This window comes from Equus asinus, chromosome 1, assembly GCF_041296235.1.
Source record: "Equus asinus isolate D_3611 breed Donkey chromosome 1, EquAss-T2T_v2, whole genome shotgun sequence".
NCBI lineage: Eukaryota > Metazoa > Chordata > Mammalia > Perissodactyla > Equidae > Equus > Equus asinus.
Window position 1 is genome coordinate 38,234,096 of NC_091790.1, and position 15,239 is coordinate 38,249,334.

Below are 15,239 nucleotides of genomic sequence, written 5' to 3' on the forward strand. Positions count from 1 at the left end.
TCTCACCCTTTGGAAAGAAGGCAGCACTTTGTGCCTTGCAGCTCTAGGGCAATGTAGCACACCCAGAGCAGAAGTTCTACTTCAGCTAGATCAGACCTGCAAAGAAACTGCGTTTCACAGGCCTTTGTAAGAGATGTTCCCTGTAGGCTGTTAGAGCACTGTGCAGAGCGAGTTGTTTCTTAGCTTCCCAAAGAGCTGGAAGCAAGATGCTTTAGGGGCCATCTGCCCTTAAGGAAAGAAGGCAGCACTTTGTGCCTTGCAGCTCTAGGGCAATGTAGCACACCCAGAGCAGATGTTCTACTTCTGCCAGGTCAGGCCTGAAAAGAAACTGCGTTTCACAGGCCCTTGTAAGAGATGTTCCCGGTAGGCTGTTAGAGCACTGTGCAGAGCGACTTGTTTCTTAGCTTCCCAAAGAGCTGGAAGCAAGATGCTTTGGGGCCCTTCTCACCCTTTGGAAAGAAGGCAGCACTTTGTGCCTTGCAGCTCTAGGGCAATGTAGCACACCCAGAGCAGAAGTTCTACTTCAGCTAGATCAGACCTGCAAAGAAATTGCGTTTCACAGGCCTTTGTAAGAGATGTTCCCGGTAGGCTGTTAGAGCACTGTGCAGAGCGAGTTGTTTCTTAGCTTCCCAGAGAGCCGGAAGCAAGATGCTTTGGGGCCCGTTAATTTTATACCCTGCTACTTTGCTGTAGTTGTTGATTATTTCTAATAGTTTTTCTGTGGATTCTTTGGGGTTTTCTATGTATAAGATCATGTCGTCTGCAAACAACGCGAGTTTTACTTCTTCGTTACCGATTTGGATTCCTTTCATTTTTTTTTCCTGCCGAATTGCTCTGGCCAGCACCTCCAGTACTATGTTGAATAGGAGTGGTGAAAGTGGGCACCCTTGTCTTGTTCCTGTCCTCAGAGGGCTGGCTTTCAGCTTTTGTCCATTGAGTATGATGTTGGCTGTGGGTCTATCATATATGGCCTTTATTATGTTGAGGTACTTTCCTTCTATACCCGTTTTACTGAGGGTTTTTATCATAAATGGGTGTTGGATCTTGTCGAATGCTTTCTCTGCGTCTATTGAGATGATCATGTGGTTTTTGTTTTTCATTTTGTTGATGTAGTGTATCACGTTGATTGACTTGCGGGTGTTGAACCATCCCTGTGTCCCTGGTATAAATCCCACTTGATCATGGTGTATAATCTTTTTGATGTATTGCTGTAATCGGTTTGCCAAAATTTGGTTGAGGATTTTTGCATCTATGTTCATCAGTGATATCGGCCTGTAGTTCTCCTTCTTTGTGTTGTCCTTGTCAGGTTTGGGGATCAGAGTGATGTTGGCTTCATAGAATGTGTTAGGGAGTTCTCCATCTTTCTCAATTTTCTGGAACAGTTTGAGGAGAATAGGTACAAAGAACTCACACTGCTTAACAACAAAAAAACAAACAACCCGATCAAAAAATGGGCAGAGGACATGAACAGACATTTCTCCAAAGAAGATATGAACATGGCCAATAGACACATGAAAAGATGTTCATCATCGCTAATCATCAGGGAAATGCAAATCAAAACTACACTAAGATATCACCTTACCCCCGTTAGATTGGCAAAAACATCCAAAACCAAGAACGACAAATGTTGCAGAGGTTGTGGAGAAAGAGGAACCCTCATACACTGTTGGTGGGAATGCAAACTGGTACAGCCACTATGGAAAACAGTATGGAGATTTCTCAAAAAGTTAAAAATAGAAATACCCTATGACCCAGCCATCCCATTACTGGGTATCTATCCTAAGAACCTGATATCAGATATCTCAAGAGTCCGTTGCACCCCTATGTTCATCGCAGCATTATTTACAATAGCCAAGACGTGGAACCAGCCTACATGCCCAGAAACTGATGATTGGATAAAGAAGATGTGGTATATATACACAATGGAATACTACTCAGCCATAAAAAAAGACGAAAGTGGCCCATTCACAACAATGTGGATGGACCTCGAGGGCATTATGTTAAGCGAAATAAGTCAGTCAGAGAAAGACGAACTCTATATGACTCCACTCATAGGTGGAAATTAGTATATTGAGAAGGAGATCTGATCGGTGGTTACCAGGGAAAAGGGGGGGTGGGGGGAGGGCACGGAGGGGGAAGTGGTGTTCCCACAACATGACTAACAAAAATGTACAACTGAAATTTCACAAGCTTGTAATCCGTCATAAGATTAATAAACAAACAAACAAACAAACAAAAAAAGATGCTTTGGGGCCCATCTGCCCCTATGGAAAGAACGCAGCACTTTCTGCCTTGCAGCTCTAGGGCAATGTAGCACACCCAGAGCAGAAGTTCTACTTCAGCCAGATCAGGCCCGCAAAGAAACTGCGTTTCACAGGCCTTTGTAAGAGATGTTCCCGGTAGGCTGTTAGAGCACTGTGCAGAGCGAGTTGTTTCTTAGCTTCCCAAAGAGCTGGAAGCAAAATGCTTTGAGACTCATCTGCCCCTTTGGAAAGAAGGCAGCACTTTGTGCCTTGCAGCTCTAGGGCAATGTAGCACACCCAGAGCAGATGTTCTACTTCTTCCAGGTCAGTCCTGCAAAGAAACTGCGTTTCACAGTCCTTTGTAAGAGATGTTCCCGGTAGGCTGTTAGAGCACTGTGCAGAGCGAGTTGTTTCTTAGCTTCCCAAAGAGCTGGAAGCAAGATGCTTTGGGGCCCTTCTCACCCTTTGGAAAGAAGGCAGCACTTTGTGCCTTGCAGCTCTAGGGCAGTGTAGCACACCCAGAGCAGAAGTTCTACTTCAGCCAGATCAGGCCTGAAAAGAAACTGCGTTTCACAGGCCTTTGTAAGAGATGTTCCCTGTAGGCTGTTAGAGCACTGTGCAGAGCGAGTTGTTTCTTAGCTTCCCAAAGAGCTGGAAGCAAGATGCTTTGGGGCCCATCTGCCCCTATGGAAAGAACGCAGCACTTTGTGCCTTGCAGCTCTAGGGCAATGCAGCACACCCCGAGCAGAAGTTCTACTTCAGCCAGATCAGGCCCGCAAAGAAACTGCGTTTCACAGGCCTTTGTAAGAGATGTTCCCGGTAGGCTGTTAGAGCACTGTGCAGAGCGAGTTGTTTCTTAGCTTCCCAAAGAGCTGGAAGCAAGATACTTTAGGGGCCATCTGCCCTTAAGGAAAGAAGGCAGCACTTTGTGCCTTGCAGCTCTAGGGCAATGTAGCACACCCCGAGCAGAAGTTCTACTTCAGCCAGATCTGGCCTGCAAAGAAACTTCGTTTCACAGGCCCTTGTAAGAGATGTTCCCGGTAGGCTGTTAGAGCACTGTGCAGAGCGAGTTGTTTCTCAGCTTCCCAAACAGCCGGAAGCAAGATGCCTTGGGGCCCTTCTCACCCTTTGGAAAGAAGGCAGCACTTTGTGCCTTGCATCTCTAGGGCAATGTAGCACACCCAGAGCAGAAGTTCTACTTCAGCCAGATCATGCCCGCAAAGAAACTGCATTTCACAGGCCTTTGTAAGAGATGTTCCCGGTAGGCTGTTAGAGCACTGTGCAGAGCGAGTTGTTTCTTAGATTCCCAACGAGCTGGAAGCAAGATGCTTTAGGGGCCATCTGCCCTTAAGGAAAGAAGGCAGCACTTTGTGCCTTGCAGCTCTAGGGCAATGTAGCACACCCAGAGCAGATGTTCTACTTCTGCCAGGTCAGGCCTGCAAAGAAACTTCGTTTCACAGGCCTTTGTAAGAGATGTTCCCGGTAGGCTGTAAGAGCACTGTGCAGAGCGAGTTGTTTCTCAGCTTCCCAAACAGCCGGAAGCAAGATGCCTTGGGGCCCTTCTCACCCTTTGGAAAGAAGGCAGCACTTTGTGCCTTGCATCTCTAGGGCAATGTAGCACACCCAGAGCAGAATTTCTACTTCAGCCAGATCATGCCCGCAAAGAAACTGCGTTTCACAGGCCTTTGTAAGAGATGTTCCCTGTAGGCTGTTAGAGCACTGTGCAGAGCGAGTTGTTAATTAGCTTCCCAAAGAGCTGGAAGCAAGATGCTTTAGGGGCCATCTGCCCTTAAGGAAAGAAGGCAGCACTTTGTGCCTTGCAGCTCTAGGGCAATGTAGCACACCCCGAGCAGAAGTTCTACTTCAGCCAGATCTGGCCTGCAAAGAAACTGCGTTTCACAGGCCTTTGTAAGAGATGTTCCCGGTAGGCTGTTAGAGCACTGTGCAGAGCGAGTTGTTTCTCAGCTTCCCAAACAGCCGGAAGCAAGATGCTTTGGGGCCCTTCTCACCCTTTGGAAAGAAGGCAGCACTTTGTGCCTTGCAGCTCTAGGGCAATGTAGCACACCCAGAGCAGATGTTCTACTTCTCCCAGGTCTGGCCTGAAAAGAAACTGCGTTTCACAGGCCTTTGTAAGAGATGTTCCCTGTAGGCTGTTAGAGCACTGTGCAGAGCGAGTTGTTTCTTAGCTTCCCAAAGAGCTGGAAGCAAGATGCTTTAGGGGCCATCTGCCCTTAAGGAAAGAAGGCAGCACTTTGTGCCTTGCAGCTCTAGGGCAACGTAGCACACCCAGAGCAGATGTTCTACTTCTGCCAGGTCAGGCCTGCAAAGAAACTTCGTTTCACAGGCCCTTGTAAGAGATGTTCCCGGTAGGCTGTTAGAGCACTGTGCAGAGCGACTTGTTTCTTAGCTTCCCAAAGAGCTGGAAGCAAGATGCTTTGGGGCCCTTCTCACCCTTTGGAAAGAAGGCAGCACTTTGTGCCTTGCAGCTCTAGGGCAATGTAGCACACCCCGAGCAGAAGTTCTACTTCAGCCAGATCTGGCATGCAAAGAAACTGCGTTTCACAGGCCTTTGTAAGAGATGTTCCCGGTAGGCTGTTAGAGCACTGTGCAGAGCGAGTTGTTTCTTAGCTTCCCAGAGAGCCGGAAGCAAGATGCTTTGGGGCCCGTTAATTTTATACCCTGCTACTTTGCTGTAGTTGTTGATTATTTCTAATAGTTTTTCTGTGGATTCTTTGGGGTTTTCTATGTATAAGATCATGTCGTCTGCAAACAACGCGAGTTTTACTTCTTCGTTACCGATTTGGATTCCTTTCATTTTTTTTTTCTGCCGAATTGCTCTGGCCAGCACCTCCAGTACTATGTTGAATAGGAGTGGTGAAAGTGGGCACCCTTGTCTTGTTCCTGTCCTCAGAGGGATGGCTTTCAGCTTTTGTCCATTGAGTATGATGTTGGCTGTGGGTCTATCATATATGGCCTTTATTATGTTGAGGTACTTTCCTTCTATACCCGTTTTACTGAGGGTTTTTATCATAAATGGGTGTTGGATCTTGTCGAATGCTTTCTCTGCGTCTATTGAGATGATCATGTGGTTTTTGTTTTTCATTTTGTTGATGTAGTGTATCACGTTGATTGACTTGCGGGTGTTGAACCATCCCTGTGTCCCTGGTATAAATCCCACTTGATCATGGTGTATAATCTTTTTGATGTATTGCTGTAATCGGTTTGCCAAAATTTGGTTGAGGATTTTTGCATCTATGTTCATCAGTGATATCGGCCTGTAGTTCTCCTTCTTTGTGTTGTCCTTGTCAGGTTTGGGGATCAGAGTGATGTTGGCTTCATAGAATGTGTTAGGGAGTTCTCCATCTTTCTCAATTTTCTGGAACAGTTTGAGGAGAATAGGTACAAAGAACTCACACTGCTTAACAACAAAAAAACAAACAACCCGATCAAAAAATGGGCAGAGGACATGAACAGACATTTCTCCAAAGAAGATATGAACATGGCCAATAGACACATGAAAAGATGTTCATCATCGCTAATCATCAGGGAAATGCAAATCAAAACTACACTAAGATATCACCTTACCCCCGTTAGATTGGCAAAAACATCCAAAACCAAGAACGACAAATGTTGCAGAGGTTGTGGACAAAGAGGAACCCTCATACACTGTTGGTGGGAATGCAAACTGGTACAGCCACTATGGAAAACAGTATGGAGATTTCTCAAAAAGTTAAAAATAGAAATACCCTATGACCCAGCCATCCCATTACTGGGTATCTATCCTAAGAACCTGATATCAGATATCTCAAGAGTCCGTTGCACCCCTATGTTCATCGCAGCATTATTTACAATAGCCAAGACGTGGAACCAGCCTACATGCCCAGAAACTGATGATTGGATAAAGAAGATGTGGTATATATACACAATGGAATACTACTCAGCCATAAAAAAAGACGAAAGTGGCCCATTCACAACAATGTGGATGGACCTCGAGGGCATTATGTTAAGCGAAATAAGTCAGTCAGAGAAAGACGAACTCTATATGACTCCACTCATAGGTGGAAATTAGTATATTGAGAAGGAGATCTGATCGGTGGTTACCAGGGAAAAGGGGGGGTGGGGGGAGGGCACGGAGGGGGAAGTGGTGTTCCCACAACATGACTAACAAAAATGTACAACTGAAATTTCACAAGCTTGTAATCCGTCATAAGATTAATAAACAAACAAACAAACAAACAAAAAAAGATGCTTTGGGGCCCATCTGCCCCTATGGAAAGAACGCAGCACTTTCTGCCTTGCAGCTCTAGGGCAATGTAGCACACCCAGAGCAGAAGTTCTACTTCAGCCAGATCAGGCCCGCAAAGAAACTGCGTTTCACAGGCCTTTGTAAGAGATGTTCCCGGTAGACTGTTAGAGCACTGTGCAGAGCGAGTTGTTTCTTAGCTTCCCAAAGAGCTGGAAGCAAAATGCTTTGAGACTCATCTGCCCCTTTGGAAAGAAGGCAGCACTTTGTGCCTTGCAGCTCTAGGGCAATGTAGCACACCCAGAGCAGATGTTCTACTTCTTCCAGGTCAGTCCTGCAAAGAAACTGCGTTTCACAGTCCTTTGTAAGAGATGTTCCCGGTAGGCTGTTAGAGCACTGTGCAGAGCGAGTTGTTTCTTAGCTTCCCAAAGAGCTGGAAGCAAAATGCTTTGAGACTCATCTGCCCCTTTGGAAAGAAGGCAGCACTTTGTGCCTTGCAGCTCTAGGGCAATGTAGCACACCCAGAGCAGATGTTCTACTTCTGCCAGGTCAGGCCTGCAAAGAAACTTCGTTTCACAGGCCTTTGTAAGAGATGTTGCCGGTAGGCTGTAAGAGCACTGTGCAGAGCGACTTATTTCTTAGCTTCCCAGAGAGCTGGAAGCAAGATGCTTTGGGGCCCTTCTCACCCTTTGGAAAGAAGGCAGCACTTTGTGCGCAGCTCTAGGGCAATGTAGCTCACCCAGAGCAGAAGTTCTACTTCAGCTAGATCAAACCTGCAAAGAAACTGCGTTTCACAGGCCTTTGTAAGAGATGTTCCCTGTAGGCTGTTAGAGCACTGTGCAGAGCGAGTTGTTTCTTAGCTTCCCAAAGAGCTGGAAGCAAGATGCTTTAGGGGCCATCTGCCCTTAAGGAAAGAAGGCAGCACTTTGTGCCTTGCAGCTCTAGGGCAATGTAGCACACCCAGAGCAGATGTTCTACTTCTGCCAGGTCAGGCCTGCAAAGAAACTTCGTTTCACAGTCCTTTGTAAGAGATGTTGCCGGTAGGCTGTAAGAGCACTGTGCAGAGCGACTTGTTTCTTAGCTTCCCAAAGAGCTGGAAGCAAGATGCTTTGGGGCCCTTCTCACCCTTTGGAAAGAAGGCAGCACTTTGTGCCTTGCAGCTCTAGGGCAATGTAGCACACCCCGAGCAGAAGTTCTACTTCAGCCAGATCTGGCATGCAAAGAAACTGCGTTTCACAGGCCTTTGTAAGAGATGTTCCCGGTAGGCTGTTAGAGCACTGTGCAGAGCGAGTTGTTTCTTACCTTCCCAGAGAGCCGGAAGCAAGATGCTTTGGGGCCCGTTAATTTTATACCCTGCTACTTTGCTGTAGTTGTTGATTATTTCTAATAGTTTTTCTGTGGATTCTTTGGGGTTTTCTATGTATAAGATCATGTCGTCTGCAAACAACGCGAGTTTTACTTCTTCGTTACCGATTTGGATTCCTTTCATTTTTTTTTCCTGCCGAATTGCTCTGGCCAGCACCTCCAGTACTATGTTGAATAGGAGTGGTGAAAGTGGGCACCCTTGTCTTGTTCCTGTCCTCAGAGGGATGGCTTTCAGCTTTTGTCCATTGAGTATGATGTTGGCTGTGGGTCTATCATATATGGCCTTTATTATGTTGAGGTACTTTCCTTCTATACCCGTTTTACTGAGGGTTTTTATCATAAATGGGTGTTGGATCTTGTCGAATGCTTTCTCTGCGTCTATTGAGATGATCATGTGGTTTTTGTTTTTCATTTTGTTGATGTAGTGTATCACGTTGATTGACTTGCGGGTGTTGAACCATCCCTGTGTCCCTGGTATAAATCCCACTTGATCATGGTGTATAATCTTTTTGATGTATTGCTGTAATCGGTTTGCCAAAATTTGGTTGAGGATTTTTGCATCTATGTTCATCAGTGATATCGGCCTGTAGTTCTCCTTCTTTGTGTTGTCCTTGTCAGGTTTGGGGATCAGAGTGATGTTGGCTTCATAGAATGTGTTAGGGAGTTCTCCATCTTTCTCAATTTTCTGGAACAGTTTGAGGAGAATAGGTACAAAGAACTCACACTGCTTAACAACAAAAAAACAAACAACCCGATCAAAAAATGGGCAGAGGACATGAACAGACATTTCTCCAAAGAAGATATGAACATGGCCAATAGACACATGAAAAGATGTTCATCATCGCTAATCATCAGGGAAATGCAAATCAAAACTACACTAAGATATCACCTTACCCCCGTTAGATTGGCAAAAACATCCAAAACCAAGAACGACAAATGTTGCAGAGGTTGTGGACAAAGAGGAACCCTCATACACTGTTGGTGGGAATGCAAACTGGTACAGCCACTATGGAAAACAGTATGGAGATTTCTCAAAAAGTTAAAAATAGAAATACCCTATGACCCAGCCATCCCATTACTGGGTATCTATCCTAAGAACCTGATATCAGATATCTCAAGAGTCCGTTGCACCCCTATGTTCATCGCAGCATTATTTACAATAGCCAAGACGTGGAACCAGCCTACATGCCCAGAAACTGATGATTGGATAAAGAAGATGTGGTATATATACACAATGGAATACTACTCAGCCATAAAAAAAGACGAAAGTGGCCCATTCACAACAATGTGGATGGACCTCGAGGGCATTATGTTAAGCGAAATAAGTCAGTCAGAGAAAGACGAACTCTATATGACTCCACTCATAGGTGGAAATTAGTATATTGAGAAGGAGATCTGATCGGTGGTTACCAGGGAAAAGGGGGGGTGGGGGGAGGGCACGGAGGGGGAAGTGGTGTTCCCACAACATGACTAACAAAAATGTACAACTGAAATTTCACAAGCTTGTAATCCGTCATAAGATTAATAAACAAACAAACAAACAAACAAAAAAAGATGCTTTGGGGACCATCTGCCCCTATGGAAAGAACGCAGCACTTTCTGCCTTGCAGCTCTAGGGCAATGTAGCACACCCAGAGCAGAAGTTCTACTTCAGCCAGATCAGGCCCGCAAAGAAACTGCGTTTCACAGGCCTTTGTAAGAGATGTTCCCGGTAGGCTGTTAGAGCACTGTGCAGAGCGAGTTGTTTCTTAGATTCCCAACGAGCTGGAAGCAAGATGCTTTAGGGGCCATCTGCCCTTAAGGAAAGAAGGCAGCACTTTGTGCCTTGCAGCTCTAGGGCAATGTAGCACACCCAGAGCAGATGTTCTACTTCTGCCAGGTCAGGCCTGCAAAGAAACTTCGTTTCACAGGCCTTTGTAAGAGATGTTGCCGGTAGGCTGTAAGAGCACTGTGCAGAGCGACTTATTTCTTAGCTTCCCAGAGAGCTGGAAGCAAGATGCTTTGGGGCCCTTCTCACCCTTTGGAAAGAAGGCAGCACTTTGTGCCTTGCAGCTCTAGGGCAATGTAGCACACCCAGAGCAGAAGTTCTACTTCAGCTAGATCAGACCTGCAAAGAAACTGCGTTTCACAGGCCTTTGTAAGAGATGTTCCCTGTAGGCTGTTAGAGCACTGTGCAGAGCGAGTTGTTTCTTAGCTTCCCAAAGAGCTGGAAGCAAGATGCTTTAGGGGCCATCTGCCCTTAAGGAAAGAAGGCAGCACTTTGTGCCTTGCAGCTCTAGGGCAACGTAGCACACCCAGAGCAGATGTTCTACTTCTGCCAGGTCAGGCCTGCAAAGAAACTTCGTTTCACAGGCCCTTGTAAGAGATGTTCCCGGTAGGCTGTTAGAGCACTGTGCAGAGCGACTTGTTTCTTAGCTTCCCAAAGAGCTGGAAGCAAGATGCTTTGGGGCCCTTCTCACCCTTTGGAAAGAAGGCAGCACTTTGTGCCTTGCAGCTCTAGGGCAATGTAGCACACCCAGAGCAGAAGTTCTACTTCAGCTAGATCAGACCTGCAAAGAAATTGCGTTTCACAGGCCTTTGTAAGAGATGTTCCCTGTAGGCTGTTAGAGCACTGTGCAGAGCGAGTTGTTTCTTAGCTTCCCAGAGAGCCGGAAGCAAGATGCTTTGGGGCCCGTTAATTTTATACCCTGCTACTTTGCTGTAGTTGTTGATTATTTCTAATAGTTTTTCTGTGGATTCTTTGGGGTTTTCTATGTATAAGATCATGTCGTCTGCAAACAACGCGAGTTTTACTTCTTCGTTACCGATTTGGATTCCTTTCATTTTTTTTTCCTGCCGAATTGCTCTGGCCAGCACCTCCAGTACTATGTTGAATAGGAGTGGTGAAAGTGGGCACCCTTGTCTTGTTCCTGTCCTCAGAGGGCTGGCTTTCAGCTTTTGTCCATTGAGTATGATGTTGGCTGTGGGTCTATCATATATGGCCTTTATTATGTTGAGGTACTTTCCTTCTATACCCGTTTTACTGAGGGTTTTTATCATAAATGGGTGTTGGATCTTGTCGAATGCTTTCTCTGCGTCTATTGAGATGATCATGAGGTTTTTGTTTTTCATTTTGTTGATGTAGTGTATCACGTTGATTGACTTGCGGGTGTTGAACCATCCCTGTGTCCCTGGTATAAATCCCACTTGATCATGGTGTATAATCTTTTTGATGTATTGCTGTAATCGGTTTGCCAAAATTTGGTTGAGGATTTTTGCATCTATGTTCATCAGTGATATCGGCCTGTAGTTCTCCTTCTTTGTGTTGTCCTTGTCAGGTTTGGGGATCAGAGTGATGTTGGCTTCATAGAATGTGTTAGGGAGTTCTCCATCTTTCTCAATTTTCTGGAACAGTTTGAGGAGAATAGGTACAAAGAACTCACACTGCTTAACAACAAAAAAACAAACAACCCGATCAAAAAATGGGCAGAGGACATGAACAGACATTTCTCCAAAGAAGATATGAACATGGCCAATAGACACATGAAAAGATGTTCATCATCGCTAATCATCAGGGAAATGCAAATCAAAACTACACTAAGATATCACCTTACCCCCGTTAGATTGGCAAAAACATCCAAAACCAAGAACGACAAATGTTGCAGAGGTTGTGGACAAAGAGGAACCCTCATACACTGTTGGTGGGAATGCAAACTGGTACAGCCACTATGGAAAACAGTATGGAGATTTCTCAAAAAGTTAAAAATAGAAATACCCTATGACCCAGCCATCCCATTACTGGGTATCTATCCTAAGAACCTGATATCAGATATCTCAAGAGTCCGTTGCACCCCTATGTTCATCGCAGCATTATTTACAATAGCCAAGACGTGGAACCAGCCTACATGCCCAGAAACTGATGATTGGATAAAGAAGATGTGGTATATATACACAATGGAATACTACTCAGCCATAAAAAAAGACGAAAGTGGCCCATTCACAACAATGTGGATGGACCTCGAGGGCATTATGTTAAGCGAAATAAGTCAGTCAGAGAAAGACGAACTCTATATGACTCCACTCATAGGTGGAAATTAGTATATTGAGAAGGAGATCTGATCGGTGGTTACCAGGGAAAAGGGGGGGTGGGGGGAGGGCACGGAGGGGGAAGTGGTGTTCCCACAACATGACTAACAAAAATGTACAACTGAAATTTCACAAGCTTGTAATCCGTCATAAGATTAATAAACAAACAAACAAACAAACAAAAAAAGATGCTTTGGGGACCATCTGCCCCTATGGAAAGAACGCAGCACTTTCTGCCTTGCAGCTCTAGGGCAATGTAGCACACCCAGAGCAGAAGTTCTACTTCAGCCAGATCAGGCCCGCAAAGAAACTGCGTTTCACAGGCCTTTGTAAGAGATGTTCCCGGTAGGCTGTTAGAGCACTGTGCAGAGCGAGTTGTTTCTTAGATTCCCAACGAGCTGGAAGCAAGATGCTTTAGGGGCCATCTGCCCTTAAGGAAAGAAGGCAGCACTTTGTGCCTTGCAGCTCTAGGGCAATGTAGCACACCCAGAGCAGATGTTCTACTTCTGCCAGGTCAGGCCTGCAAAGAAACTTCGTTTCACAGGCCTTTGTAAGAGATGTTGCCGGTAGGCTGTAAGAGCACTGTGCAGAGCGACTTATTTCTTAGCTTCCCAGAGAGCTGGAAGCAAGATGCTTTGGGGCCCTTCTCACCCTTTGGAAAGAAGGCAGCACTTTGTGCCTTGCAGCTCTAGGGCAATGTAGCACACCCAGAGCAGAAGTTCTACTTCAGCTAGATCAGACCTGCAAAGAAACTGCGTTTCACAGGCCTTTGTAAGAGATGTTCCCTGTAGGCTGTTAGAGCACTGTGCAGAGCGAGTTGTTTCTTAGCTTCCCAAAGAGCTGGAAGCAAGATGCTTTAGGGGCCATCTGCCCTTAAGGAAAGAAGGCAGCACTTTGTGCCTTGCAGCTCTAGGGCAACGTAGCACACCCAGAGCAGATGTTCTACTTCTGCCAGGTCAGGCCTGCAAAGAAACTTCGTTTCACAGGCCCTTGTAAGAGATGTTCCCGGTAGGCTGTTAGAGCACTGTGCAGAGCGACTTGTTTCTTAGCTTCCCAAAGAGCTGGAAGCAAGATGCTTTGGGGCCCTTCTCACCCTTTGGAAAGAAGGCAGCACTTTGTGCCTTGCAGCTCTAGGGCAATGTAGCACACCCAGAGCAGAAGTTCTACTTCAGCTAGATCAGACCTGCAAAGAAATTGCGTTTCACAGGCCTTTGTAAGAGATGTTCCCTGTAGGCTGTTAGAGCACTGTGCAGAGTGAGTTGTTTCTTAGCTTCCCAGAGAGCCGGAAGCAAGATGCTTTGGGGCCCGTTAATTTTATACCCTGCTACTTTGCTGTAGTTGTTGATTATTTCTAATAGTTTTTCTGTGGATTCTTTGGGGTTTTCTATGTATAAGATCATGTCGTCTGCAAACAACGCGAGTTTTACTTCTTCGTTACCGATTTGGATTCCTTTCATTTTTTTTTCCTGCCGAATTGCTCTGGCCAGCACCTCCAGTACTATGTTGAATAGGAGTGGTGAAAGTGGGCACCCTTGTCTTGTTCCTGTCCTCAGAGGGCTGGCTTTCAGCTTTTGTCCATTGAGTATGATGTTGGCTGTGGGTCTATCATATATGGCCTTTATTATGTTGAGGTACTTTCCTTCTATACCCGTTTTACTGAGGGTTTTTATCATAAATGGGTGTTGGATCTTGTCGAATGCTTTCTCTGCGTCTATTGAGATGATCATGTGGTTTTTGTTTTTCATTTTGTTGATGTAGTGTATCACGTTGATTGACTTGCGGGTGTTGAACCATCCCTGTGTCCCTGGTATAAATCCCACTTGATCATGGTGTATAATCTTTTTGATGTATTGCTGTAATCGGTTTGCCAAAATTTGGTTGAGGATTTTTGCATCTATGTTCATCAGTGATATCGGCCTGTAGTTCTCCTTCTTTGTGTTGTCCTTGTCAGGTTTGGGGATCAGAGTGATGTTGGCTTCATAGAATGTGTTAGGGAGTTCTCCATCTTTCTCAATTTTCTGGAACAGTTTGAGGAGAATAGGTACAAAGAACTCACACTGCTTAACAACAAAAAAACAAACAACCCGATCAAAAAATGGGCAGAGGACATGAACAGACATTTCTCCAAAGAAGATATGAACATGGCCAATAGACACATGAAAAGATGTTCATCATCGCTAATCATCAGGGAAATGCAAATCAAAACTACACTAAGATATCACCTTACCCCCGTTAGATTGGCAAAAACATCCAAAACCAAGAACGACAAATGTTGCAGAGGTTGTGGAGAAAGAGGAACCCTCATACACTGTTGGTGGGAATGCAAACTGGTACAGCCACTATGGAAAACAGTATGGAGATTTCTCAAAAAGTTAAAAATAGAAATACCCTATGACCCAGCCATCCCATTACTGGGTATCTATCCTAAGAACCTGATATCAGATATCTCAAGAGTCCGTTGCACCCCTATGTTCATCGCAGCATTATTTACAATAGCCAAGACGTGGAACCAGCCTACATGCCCAGAAACTGATGATTGGATAAAGAAGATGTGGTATATATACACAATGGAATACTACTCAGCCATAAAAAAAGACGAAAGTGGCCCATTCACAACAATGTGGATGGACCTCGAGGGCATTATGTTAAGCGAAATAAGTCAGTCAGAGAAAGACGAACTCTATATGACTCCACTCATAGGTGGAAATTAGTATATTGAGAAGGAGATCTGATCGGTGGTTACCAGGGAAAAGGGGGGGTGGGGGGAGGGCACGGAGGGGGAAGTGGTGTTCCCACAACATGACTAACAAAAATGTACAACTGAAATTTCACAAGCTTGTAATCCGTCATAAGATTAATAAACAAACAAACAAACAAACAAAAAAAGATGCTTTGGGGACCATCTGCCCCTATGGAAAGAACGCAGCACTTTCTGCCTTGCAGCTCTAGGGCAATGTAGCACACCCAGAGCAGAAGTTCTACTTCAGCCAGATCAGGCCCGCAAAGAAACTGCGTTTCACAGGCCTTTGTAAGAGATGTTCCCGGTAGGCTGTTAGAGCACTGTGCAGAGCGAGTTGTTTCTTAGCTTCCCAAAGAGCTGGAAGCAAAATGCTTTAGGGGCCATCTGCCCTTAAGGAAAGAAGGCAGCACTTTGTGCCTTGCAGCTCTAGGGCAATGTAGCACACCCAGAGCAGATGTTCTACTTCTGCCAGGTCAGGCCTGCAAAGAAACTTCGTTTCACAGGCCTTTGTAAGAGATGTTGCCGGTAGGCTGTAAGAGCACTGTGCAGAGCGACTTATTTCTTAGCTTCCCAGAGAGCTGGA